This window comes from Echinops telfairi, unplaced genomic scaffold (genome assembly GCF_000313985.2).
Source record: "Echinops telfairi isolate 266 unplaced genomic scaffold, ASM31398v2 ScPeMD7_443;HRSCAF=831, whole genome shotgun sequence".
Classification (NCBI taxonomy): Eukaryota; Metazoa; Chordata; class Mammalia; order Afrosoricida; family Tenrecidae; genus Echinops; species Echinops telfairi.
In genome coordinates this window covers 39,793,054-39,806,296 of record NW_022104341.1, presented here as the reverse complement: position 1 = coordinate 39,806,296, position 13,243 = coordinate 39,793,054, and positions in this window count along the sequence as shown.

Sequence of the window (13,243 nt, the reverse complement as noted above, 5' to 3'; positions counted from 1 at the left end):
CCCTGTCCTATGCGGGGCTGTGTGACTGCATTGATTTGATGGCAGTGAGTTTGGTTTGGTTTTTCTGTGAAGTGTGGCACTGCCTGCCTTTCTCATTCTGTTTTTGTGAGGAAGGAAGAAGATAATGACTGTATAAGGTAGTATTATTATGATAATGATTTAATCTGTAGGCTTTTTTCCTTCTAGGTTAAGTGATTTGCATTTCAAATGTAAAGGTGCTTACTTTGTTATAGGTTTACAGCAAATTGCAGGCTGTTGTTTTCATTGTTAGTGGCTCTGGACTTGATTCCTGGGGGGTGGGGGGGGGACCCCTCGTGTGCAAAGCAGAATTGTTACATAGAGTTCTCAGGGCTCTGGCTTTTTGGAAGCAGATCTCCAAGCCTGAGTTTGAGCTACCTCTGGGCGAGTTTCTGTCACCAACCCTTAACTCACCGCAATGGAGTAGCTCTGTAAGGACTTAGTGTAAGTTTCCGAGGTGGTAAATATTCACAGGAGCAGAAAACCTCATCTTTCTCCTATGGCCGAGTTGCCGACCTGGCAGTTAGCACAACAGTGTGCCACCAGGGCTCCTCAGTTAGTGGACTCTCAAAACTCACCTTCATGGAGTCAATGCCAACTCATATAGACCCTATAGGAAAGGTTAGAAATGCGCATATGGGTTTCCAAAGTGATAAATCTTTATGGAAACGGAAAGTCTCATCTGTCTCCCTCAGAGCAACTGGTGGTTTTGAACCGGTCAGCAGTCCAGTGGGGACCCCACGATACCACCAGGGCTTCTCGGTTAGTAGACTAGCCCCTCATGATGTGGGAGATTCAGGAACTGCATCAGGTAGAACAGGACAGGACATCTGCTTAGCCTCAGTGATTTGCAGTCTACATTTGAGTTAAGGCATAAACATTCCAACTCTACAGTTATGTGAATTGCTTTGTTCAAATTCTGGTGTTCTTAATATGTCCTATTTTCTATTTTTGCTCCTTGAGGACCAAACCAAGACAAAATCCACTATCATGGAATTGGTTCCCACTCACAGAGCCTGCGCATGACCAAATAGAACTGCTCCATGTGGTTTGCTTGGTTGCAACATTTCTGGAAGCAAATTGTCAGGGTCCCCCTCATCCCCCACCCAACAACATTGGATGATATTAAACCATCATCCTTTATAAGAGGCTTCAAAAAGTGCACAGAAAAATTCCATTATATTTCCCTTTTCCCATGCACTTTTTGAAGTATCCTTGTATTTAAGTTAGTAGTGATTCTGGGGGAGTGTGTGTGTGTGTCCGCATGGGCACGGTAAGTGTTAGCTTCCTCTTAATAAAAATACTAGAAGTATAATACAATTTAGATTTAGTTGTTGGAAATCCAAAATGTAACAGCATTCTCCCTTGCAGTAAAAATTCCTTGTAGCTTAATCAGTAGACATGGTCAAACTCAGGAAAGTGGCAAGCAAAGCCATTAAGATAGGTACCCAGCCACCAAACATGCCCCATTTAGATAAACAACGGAGGACAGTGCTGCAGGGGGTGGGGGCGGGGTGGTAGGTTTCAGGAGTGAGTTGTACCTCGGTTCTTTGCTTCGAACGCTGAAAAATTCACGAACGTTTTGTAATCCGAGGTTTCATGAAGGACAGGACAAGTTCCAGGTTTTACTGTCTCAAAAGGGTGCCCGCTCCTTCTGGAAAGCGTGCCAGGCCTCGCTGGGGATCACAGCTGGGCACAGAGTAACCACGTGGAAAAGGGCACCAGTGGAATTCGGTGGGTGGGGGAGGGGTCCCGGGAGGCCAGAAGCCAAGAACCCTAGAGGCTACAAGCATGTGGGCCAAGCTAAGAGGAAGTGCATCCCGAGTAGGCCCGGAGTGGGCGCATGCGTGGCCAGGCCTCGCCCTCCACCTGCCGCTGAGCAGGAGCAGGGTCAAGGAGAGAGAGGTCTTCCCACAGCCAGGATATTTCAAACCTCTAGCTGTGGACGTTTTGTTGATGGTATTGGTTGACCCCATTGGCTGAGTTAGGTCCACCTGTGTGATGTGTCCATGATAGTGGTTTTACCTGGGCCTAGGGGGCTTGCGTATGGTGAGCATGCTCAGTTTGGGGTCTTCATGGGTGTTCCAGGGTTGCCTGATTTCTTTCCAACTCTGTCCCTAAGCTAGCTCCCCAACAGTGGTTTGGTAAAACCTGGAGAAATGTAGGTATAGATAACTGTAAAACCTGCTTTCTGTCACATAATTTGGGGTAAACAACTTACTTGATTTCACAGGATTTTTTAAGCCAAATGGAGGTAGCAAACTGGTCTCACACACGCAGAATAAACTTAGAATTAACCTGGTCTCTGTCTTTGGCTGAATCCGTCGTGGGAGACGATCCTAGACCCTTGTTCAAGGCGTAGTAGTAGTTGACCCCAACCATTTGCACCACCCGGGAACTGTATTAGAGCTGAGATTCTGAGCACCCCATTGACAGAAAACTATGAATTAAACTGAAAACCCAAATTCCATTTGCAGAGACCCACAAGGATTGAAAGAAGCGTTGTGGCCTAGGGGGTTGCAGTCAGCCTGCAAGGTTAGTGTTTTAGAACCACAAGCTGCTCTGTGACTGAAAAACGAGGCTTTCCACTCCTGGAAAGATTTATAATCTCAGAAACCCACAGGGGCCGTTCTACTGTATTTTATAGGGTCACAATGAGTTGGAATCAATTCCATGTGAGATATTTTTGTTTTATTTTTATGTGGATTAAGCCTCCATGGAATTCCTTTTAAACATTGACCAAGGTTGTGCATAGTCCAGGAGTCCTGGTGGAATAGTGGTTACACATTGGGCTGCAATTGCAACTTCTGCAGCTCAAAAACACTAGCCACTCCTCAGGAGACAGACTAGGGTGTTCTACTCCCATAAACAGAGTCTGAAATGCACAGGGGCAATTCTACCCTCTCCTTTAAGGCTATTAGGAGTTGGTATGGGCTTGATGGCAGTGAGTCTGGTTTGGTGAATAGTCTTGCCCTCTGGCTGCATGCAGGATTATCTCTGTTCCCTCCAGCCGGCTCAGGGAGGGCAGGCTCCTTTAGGGGCCTGTTCTGGGTGTGTCCTTGATGTAAATAACTGTGGGACTCCAGTAGTTGAGTAATGCCCTGTGAGTCATGCCCTGACTGTATTGGTTTGAAAGCCCTGGCCCAATCTCCTAAACTCTTTTATCTAACATAATGTATGCGTCCCAATGCTGGTCTCCTTCCCACTTCTGAGATCCCACCTCACCAGACTGTGAGGGACTGATCTGCTTCTAATCATGCATTTTGTGTCCCTTTCTTGTCCCATGGTTTAGTTAAGTAGCTGTGGGGCTGGAAATCCCTGGAAACTGTGCTGTCTTTGTTTTTTATCTTGTCTCTTCCCTGTTTTATCTTGTCTGTGTCCTGTTTAAGACTTTGTCAATGTTTTAATTACTGTTCTCTATTTGACTTCTTTCTAATGTCCTAATGTCCATTGCAATGGCTACACAGAAACGCACCCACAAAATTCATGCTTGAAGGTTTCATTCAGGAAGTGAACAAGTTGTAATGTCAGTGAGAAATGCTCAGAATAGTTGTTTACCAGGACAAGTTATAAAGTTCCGCTAATAAATGCCTGAAGGGGTATATCATTTTTCTGTAAGCCTCAACAAGAGGCATTCCACTCAAACTCCATGGGTCAGCAAACTCATCTCCCTCAATAAAGTGTCCAGAGACAACCCACTCCAGTAAATCTCAGCCTGAAGGCACTCAGCTCCACTTTCATGGTCCAGCAAGTCTAACTTTCCCAATTAAGTGCCCAAAGGCACCCTACTCAGCAAGCCAGGCAACTGGACAAAGCACTCATCTTAACTTGCTGTGGGTTGGGAGTCCATCGCTCTGTCCCATGCTCTGGCTCCTGGTTCTGCTTTTGCTCCTCTGATGATATTGCTGTCATCCAGATCCAGAGGTTGTGCTCCACTCCTGGTTCTAACTTGTAACGAGACCCTTCCTCCTGCTTCTCAGAGAGCTTATGTTATACCGAGCAGGATGACACTCAGGGAATCCTGATAGCAATTACTCACAGGTGAACCTTTTTTTTTTCTTTTTAAGTAATCATTTTATTAGGGGCTCATACAACTCATCACAATCTGTACATACATCATTTGTGTCCAACACATTAGTACCTATGTTGACTTCATCATTCTCACAACACTCGCTTTCCACTTGAGCCCTTAGTGTCAGCTCCTCATTTTCTCCCCCTCTCTCCCTGCTCCCTCCTCGCCCTTCCCCTTGATAATTTATAAATTATTATTATTTTATCATATCTTACACCATCCAACGTCTCCCTCACCCACTTCTCCACTGTCCATCTCCCAGGGAGGAGGCCATATGCAGACCTTGTCATCTGTTCCCCCTTTCTCCCTCTCCTTCCCTCCACCCTCCCACCATCACCACTCTCTCCACTGGTCCTGCGGGGTTCATCTGTCCTGGATTCACTATATTTTCTAGTTCCTACCTGTGCCAGTGTACATCCTCCAGTCCAGCCGGATATGTAAGGTAGAATTGGGATCATGGTAGTGGGGGGGAGGAAGCATTTAAGAACTAGAGGAAAATTGCATATTTCATCACTGTTACACTGCACTCTCACAGGTGAATCTTATCATTATCTTCCCCCACCTTCTTTCTTACCTTTCATGCAAGGAAAGGTTGTTTGGTAGGAATTAGAGACTTTGGCCGAAAGAGCCATATTAAATAATTCACTGCACCTGCGTACTTATAATTGAGATTTGGGATCTCTTTTGTACCCTAAAACAGAACCTTATGAGAGGATAGACTCTTTTAGTTGAATTGTAAATTCTACAGTCTGGCACTCAGTAGCTACACAATAAGTGATTGTGAATGACTGAATCACTGAGATAAACAACACAGAAAGATCTGAGAGTGGCAACACCTCTTAGGTCAGTGTTTCTCCAAAACTTATTCTTTCTTTTATCCATAAGTCTTTAATTAAGAAATTCCTCATCTTATTCAAGTTTTCTTTTAACTTCACAAACATTTGTTTTAAAACTGTTTAGGATGTGTATGGGGTAGATCAGTGGTTCTCAACCTGTGAGTCGTGACCCCTTTGGGGGTTGAATGACCCTTTCACAGGGATTGCCTAAGACCATTGGAAGACACATATTTCTGATGGTCTTAGGAACCGAGGTCACTATGAATCAAAATATGGCTATGTGTTTTTCTGCAGTCTGAAATGGATCAAACATCTAATTAAGAAGCACTGATAAGTACTGGTAATTTAAATGCAAAATTTGGAAACAAAGAAGGATCAGTAGCTAGAAAATATGGCCTTAGTGATTGATAGAAATGACACTGGTGGTTGAATGATAGAATTTTATAAGGGCAATTGTCTATTTGATGGAAATACCTTTTTCAATGTGTGTACCCTGCTCGACAGAATGCACAGGAATCAAACTGGCTACATCTGTGATAGTTAAGTTTTATGTCAACTTGCCTGGGCCAGATCTCCCATGATATGATCTCAAATAGTGTTGTCAACTCCATGATGGGATCTTCTGTGAAGCAGCCAAAGCAGTTGTGGGAAGAACCTGGTGGAGTATCACTTCCTCAATCTGATCATAACCTTCCTTGTAACATTGAAGGCAGGTTTCATTCAGAACATGGCCTACTCTTTGTATAGATTGACATTGTGGGGATGCTAGCTCACTTCTGTTGAATCTGGATCCTCCATCGATGTTCGCTGACTTCTTGTCACGTTGTCTGCCAATCCTAGAAGTCATAAGTAGATTGTCAACCTTGGATTCATTAGACTATGCATTCACCAGCCTGGGGTCTTCCTTCTTTGTCTTCCTGCTTCCTGGTTCACTGGCTCCCAGGCTATATGGGTCATCATATTCATTATCCACTGACTTAGGCCAGACTGGATTTAACAGCTTCTACAACTAAGTGAGCCATTTCTTGATATAAATTTCTACCTGTAAAAATACACATATAAGTATCACTGGTTTTGCTTCTCTAGAGAACCCAGCCTTAAATAACAGCTATGGAAAGAGATAGTAGAGAAGCTCAATATCAGTCTGAACAAGGCTAATGGCTGACTGTGGAACTGACCATCAGTTGTTTTATGCAAGTTCAAGGTGATGCTGAAGATTAAAACAAGCCTATAACATCTCCTCAAAGAAAGATCACAAGGAAGGGATGAATCATCCAGGGTGCAGTATAGCCCCAATGAGACACACAATATTCCTCTGGTTCTTTGAAATTTCCTCACCCCCCCAATATCATGACCCCAGTCCTGCCTTTCAGTTCTGGCTAGACTGCAGTATGTACACTAGTCCAGATAAGAACTCATGACACAATGGATAATCCAGGTTAGATTAACCCCTCAGGAAAAAAAATGGAAGTACTGATCCCAGGAGGGTAGGGGGAAGGTAGGAGGAGGAAGGGAGGAATGGAGAACCAATAGCAATGATGGATGTATCTGACCTCCCCAGGGGGATATATAACAGAAACGTGGATGAAGGGAGAGAGCGGTTGGTATAAGATATGAAAGTAATAATAATTTATAATTTATCAAGGGGTCATGAGGGTAGGAGGGGGTAGGGAGAGGGAGGGAAAAAAGTTAGACTGATACCAACGGCTCATATAGAAAGTATATGTTTAGAAAAGGATGATGGCAACATGTAGAAATATGCCTGATACAATTGATATATGGATTGTTATAAGAGCCCCTAATAAAATGATCATTAAAAAAAACAACAACAATAAAACCCCAGCATATAAGAGCCAAAGTACAACTTTGAGTATATCCAACCTGAATTCAGAGACCATCTCAAAAATAGATACGACACCCTTACCACTAATGGCCAAAGATCAGATAAGTTGGGGACAGCATCAAAGATATCATACATAAAGAAACCCAAGGTCATTAAAAAGACAGGAAAGGAAAAGAAAATGGCCAAAGTAGATGCCAGGAGAAATTCTGAAACCCGCTCTTAAATGTAAAAGATGATGAAGTAAAAAGAGCTTGATGGAAGAATTCAAAGGGCGTTGAGAAGATAAAACAAAGTATTACAATGAAATGTGCAAAGATCCGGAGTTAGATAGCCCAAAAGGAAGGACATATTTAACATTTCTCAAGCTGAAATAACTGAAGAAAAATTTCAAACCTTGAGTTCTAGGTTAGTCCAGGTATACTAGAGAAACAAATCCAGGGAGACTCATATGTGTATAAGAAAACGCTTTATATACAAGAGCAATTGGATAGTAAGAAAACATCCCAGCCCAGTGCAGATCAAGTGCATAAGCCAATATTAGCCCATATGTCCAATATCAATCTACCCTGTTTCCCTGGAAGTAAGACATCCCCTGAAAATAAGACCTATACAGTTTTGCCTCTCACTGAAATATAAAGCATCCCCCGAAAATAAAACCTCCCTGAAAATAAGTCCTCCAGCAGCTACCATAACTCTGGACTCTGGACTGTAGTGGTGGGTGCCGCCACATAGCTCACTATTGGCCACAGCGCAGCTGGAGCAGACAGAAAGTGCGAGGTCTCTTTTAATATAACAATAAACAATAAATATGTACTGTATTCTGCTTCAGGGAAAAATAAGACATCTCCTGAAAATAAGACCTAGCGCATCTTTGGGAGCAAAAATTAATATAAGACACTGTCTTATTTTCGGGGAAACAGGGTATAAATTCCTCTTTAGACTCAAGCAACACCTGCAATGACACTGAATGCAGGAAGATTGCAGATCAGTGAGTAGAAAGTTTTGTGGATCCAGTGGCAGTGGAAGCCTCTCAGTGCTCGCAGGGGTCTCCACGTGCTCCTTCAGCTCCAGGGCTCTAGTGTAGCTCCATGTGTCTTGTCCACAGGAATATCCTGCAGGAAGTGAGTGGATGTCCCACCTCCAATGAGCTATTTATCTCTTTAGCACCTCCAAATGACGCCATCAAGCTGCAACCTGGTTAACAGGCTAAATTCCACTCCTTCACTCCTAAGTCTCAAATTGACAACAAATTACGTAAATACCACAAGTTCCAATATTGAAAGATTCTATGGGCAAAATGCTAAACAATGCATGATACATCAAAACTTGATGGAGGGATATACAGTCACAATACCTAAATGAATTGGCCGATGTTCAACCATTACAAGAGGTAATGTGATCAAGAACCAATAGTATTGGTTCCTGGTGTCGTTTGTGTGCTCCTTTTGGGCAGACCTGGTGCCTCTTGTGAAGTGACAGCTGAGGAGGGTCTGGCGCTTGTCATGGCCAAGGAGAAACCCAAGGAAGAGTCAACCCTGAGAACAATGATCAGATAAACTTGAAGGTCGTGGGGCAGGATGGTTCTGTGCTGCAGTTTAAGATGATGAGGCATAGAACACATGGAAAACTAACTACAGTTTATTGTGAACAACAGGGTTTGTTGACGAGGCAGGTCAGATTCCAGTTTGATGGGTAGCTAATCAGTAAAACAGACCCACGTGTGCATTAAGAAATGGAGGATGAAGAAACCATTGATGTGTTCCAGCAGCAAACTGGAGACGCCACCTAAAAGGGGACTTGCTCCTTTCCTCTCTAAGTGGGTTCTTGTGATCCAGATTCCATTCTCAAATAGAAAGCCACTATTTGGTCTCACCACATCCCAGCAACTACAGTATAGTTTCTCTCTACTCTTTTCTTTTCTCGCTCCCCATTCCTTTAGTCTGCATAAAATAATTGGTGCACGTGCACAAGTAGAAATGCAAACCAAACCTAATTTGTGGTCATGAGTCGATGTGGATTCATAGCAACCCTCGACGACAGGGTAGCACTGGCCCTGTGGGATTCTGAGACTAGCTCTTTTGGGGATTCGTGAACCTCGTCCTTCTCCCTCGGAGCGGCTGGTCAAGCAGTCCTTGATGTTAGCAGGCCACTGTGCCACCCTGGCTCCATGTGCCCAAGCACACCCTTTGTTTATTTTGTTTTCTGCTAAGTGGCCAGTGATATATTTTGACGAACATCAAGTGGAGGTCGGTGGGGAAAATCCTGGTTCTGTGAAAATACCTCCTCCTCTATGAGTGGCTGGCTCAGTCAGCTCTTCTCATTATATCCCAGTAAGTAATTTTCTTTTCACTGTTTAACAACAACAACAAATCAACGACATAAAAGTAAAAAAAAAAAAACACCTTGCATACCTTGTTTGATGGGAAAATGTTACTGGTTTTCATTTGTCATTATAAAACCAAGGACAATTGTAGAACCCTTTGTACGTAGCTGTTACACGTAGGGAAATCAGTCTTTACATCGGGGCTCATTATTTTCAAAGAAATGAAGCCTAGATGTTTTCCCTTCAAGTTAAGCTTCTTGCTGTTGAAATAAATGTTTTAAAAATACCATTGAAGGAAAATATTCACAAGCCACATTGAAGGCATTGGCCAAACAAATAAGCAAACAACCCCCACCCCAACCCCCAAGGCTCCAGCACTTAGTGGAAACGAGGCATATCTCGTTTTATTGTGCTCTGTACATATTGCATTTTAGCAGAATGTACTCACTTTGTGTCTCTGTGTGACTTTTGGAAATTCTCACAATATTTGAAACTTTTCCATAATAGTATTGTCCACTTAACAGATTGCAATATAATATAAACATCATTTTATGTGTTGTTTATTAATGGGAAACCAAAAAATCCTGTGATCTGCTTTATTATAACCATTTTATTACAGTGGTTGGGAAGTGAACCTCTAATTTGTTTCAAGTATGTCTATATTGACATATTTCAATAAATGGAAAGAAAGTTGGAATTGCTCACTCATCCATATCTAGAAATTTGGTAGCTCGCTAGTTGTGCAGCTAACTGTAAGAGATCCATATCTGCGCCCCTTCCAAAGAAAAACTTGCTTCCAAACAGTCAATACTGACTCACAGCAACCCAATAAGACAGGGTAGAGCTGCCCGGGTGTCTAATACTGAACCAGAAGGCCCAGTCTTGCCACCCACTCAGCCACTGGTGGTTTGATTTGCCTACCTTGCAAATCACAACCTCTTGTGTAACCACTACAAAAGCAGGGCTCCTATTCCAAAGAAAAGTGACCCCAAAGTGTATAGAAATGACCAATTTCATTCAACTCACACACAAGTAAAATTTTGCTGCTGATAATTGAAAAAATAATTGCAGCAGTACATTGTCAGAGAAGTGCCAGAAATTCAAGCCAGATTCAGAAGAGGAATACAGGATGCCATTGTTGATGTCAGATAGATCTTGAATGAAAGCAGGCAATACCAGAAAGATGCCTAATTGTCTTTCATTAACTGTGCAAAGGCTTTTGAATGTTTATTTTACTTGGATCCACATTCAAGACCCATGGAAGCAATAGTCAAGACTCAAAGGATGTATTACATCTCCTACAAAAGACTTTTTTATGTATTCAAAAATGTTTAAATGTCACTATGAGGACTAAGGTGTGCCTCACCCAGTCATGGAATTTCCAACCACTTCATATCCATGAGAAAACTGGACAATGACTAAGAATTGATCTTTGAATTGTGGTACTGGTGAAGAACAGCCAATGGACTGCCAGAAGAACAAGCAAATCTATATTGGGAGAGGTATAGCTAGACTGTTCCTTAGAAGTGAGCACGGGGAGACTGTGTCTCCCACACTTTGAACAGGTTAACAGGTGGGCCAGTCCTTGGAGAAGGACATCATGCTTTACACAGGGTCAGCAAAAAAAAAAAAAAAAGTTACCTTTTTAATGATACAAATTGACCCAGCAGCAGCAGCAATGGACTCAATCACCAGCAACTGCGAGGACTTCTCCTTCCAGGCAATGTCTTGTCCTGCGGTGTGTGAGGCTCCTCTGAGTCGGAACTGCTGTGATAATATAGAACACCAATGACAGGGAGGATCAAAAAGTGGGGCACCCCCTCAAAAGGGGAAAACATGAAAGACAGAGGGGGAACAAGGCAGTTCCATCAAGGTTTGGCCCTAACAAGTTTCATAGTATTAGGCTGCTATGTTTTTGATTAAATTATTTTTCAAATAATTTAAGCTAGAAGAAAGTTGAAGTACCATATGTAACCACAGAAGATAGGCTCTAAAGTCTGAAAGATATACTATTTGATACTTATTTTATCATTCGTGACCTTAGCCAAGTTAAACTTTCTGTGCCACGGTTTCCTCATTTATCATAGGGCTTGCCTTGGCGGTAGAGTTCTGGTAGGGTCGTCAGTTACACATTGGGTTGCTAACTACGAGGTCAGTAGTTCAAACATACCAGCTGCTCCGAGGCAAAAATGATGAGGCTTTCTGCTTCCATCCGGACTTACAGTCTTGGAAATCCACAGGGGCAGTTCTACTTTGCCCTATAGGACCACTTTGAGTCGTAATCGACTCAATGGTAGAGTTTTAGGAGAGATGGGCAGGAAGAGGCGATAAGCACACCTGCCAGGTTCCAATGATTTCAGCCGAGAAGGCAGAACTTCCTTGGACCGTGGTGACCACACGTGTCAAGAGCAGGTGCATGCAGACGCAGCACACCTCAGCTTGGCTTTTCTCTTTGAAGGGTTCCCTATGGGCCACACAGCTGCCAAGTATACCATTGCCAAAATGGGAATACACATTTTTTTTACACATGAAGAACTTTTATTCTTATGGCCTAGGTACTTCCATGTACGGGAATACCCACACACCTCAGACTTTCTTAGCTCTAGAATCAAGGTAGCCAGGGCAAGGAAATCCCACCTAGCGATTATGGGAGGAGCAGGCAGTATGTGAGCTCTGAGGCTCTAAATGGTATCTCTATCTTCAGCAGTCAGTGTTCCCATCTCCATGGGGGTTTATTTTTAAGATAGAAGAAGTAGGTGTGACAGTAAAACATTTAATAATGTGTAAATGGCAGGGCTTGGACACCAATAGACCTGCACAGATGCTGATCATAAACTACCAGCAGGCCTGCCAGTGCAGCCCAGCAGAATGCCAGCCCTGAAATAAGGTAACATGAAAATGTCCTCAAAGCATCTCACGCATAGATGGTGCTTGATTAATGTCAGTCATCTCCCCCCACGTCTTTCCTCTGAAACAAAATCCAGTAAAAACAACAGTAAAAAGGCAGGGCCAAGAAAACAGGCACCTAAATAACCTAAGAGCTCAAGTTTATTATTTTATTAGTACAATCTAGTAACGATGGGGTCATGTCTAAAACCAAAATTCATCCAAAAGAAAATTGAATAAACCTTAAGACATAATTGTACACTATTCTCTGAATTGGAAGCCACCTCTAAGCTAGGAGTATATCTCAGTTAGATGCAGTAGGTCCATGGTCTCTCTCCTCTCAGTTCATCATTTTTTATGCTAGAAAGGATCATTAATCAAATATAGATTCTATCAGTTGAGTTGACGCTGTTTCCCAGTTATTGGCAATAATGGGTAACAAACTCTCTTGCCCAGCCACCTGTGTCTTTCTCCCCAATCCTGTGTGTGGGTTCTTCTAGACCTTTTAGTGCCCCCCTTCTCACGAATCCTCTTCCAGAGTGATAGGTGTATGCCATGTTCCTTAGGCGACTTCAATTAGAAAAGCATTGGAACTACCTGTTGTGGAGTGGGATTAGGATGGATAACCGAGGAAAGATGAACGCTATCATTTTAGCTGAGGCGGAGCTGGGCCGCATCGACTTTAGTAGTAAAAACAGGCTGGAGGAGGGGGCAGAATGGGAAAAGGATGTGGGGACAAGCAATTGAGGAGGTCCACTCGTCAGCCAGAATTCTCTCTGGTTTCCTCATGTTTTTAGTTGTTGTGGAGTTGATTATGACTTATAGTGACCCTGGTGGTGTAGTGATCATGGTTGGGCTGCGATCACATGCTTAGGGGTTCTAAACCAGCTCTGTGGGAGAAAGAGTGGGCATTCTGCTCCTGGAAACAGTTACAGCCTCGGAAACCCACCGGGGGAAGCTAGGCGTCGGTGGTCACTTGATGGCATTGAATCCCTTTTTATATGTGTACAGTAGAACAGCTCTATTGATTGTTCACGGCGGTGAGCTTTCAGAAACATGCCTACAGGCTTGTCTTAGGAGGGACCCTGCTCACTCACTGTCACTCAGCCGATTCTAGGTGCCTTCCCACCACTAACTTTAAATAGTAACTTAGCCCTTTCAGTCAGTGCTTCTTACATATTTGTACCACCCAGGCACTCCTAATAAGGTGACGTTTTTGATGTTTTTTGAAATAGTTCTATATCCCTTATCTTTGTCCATGCTTA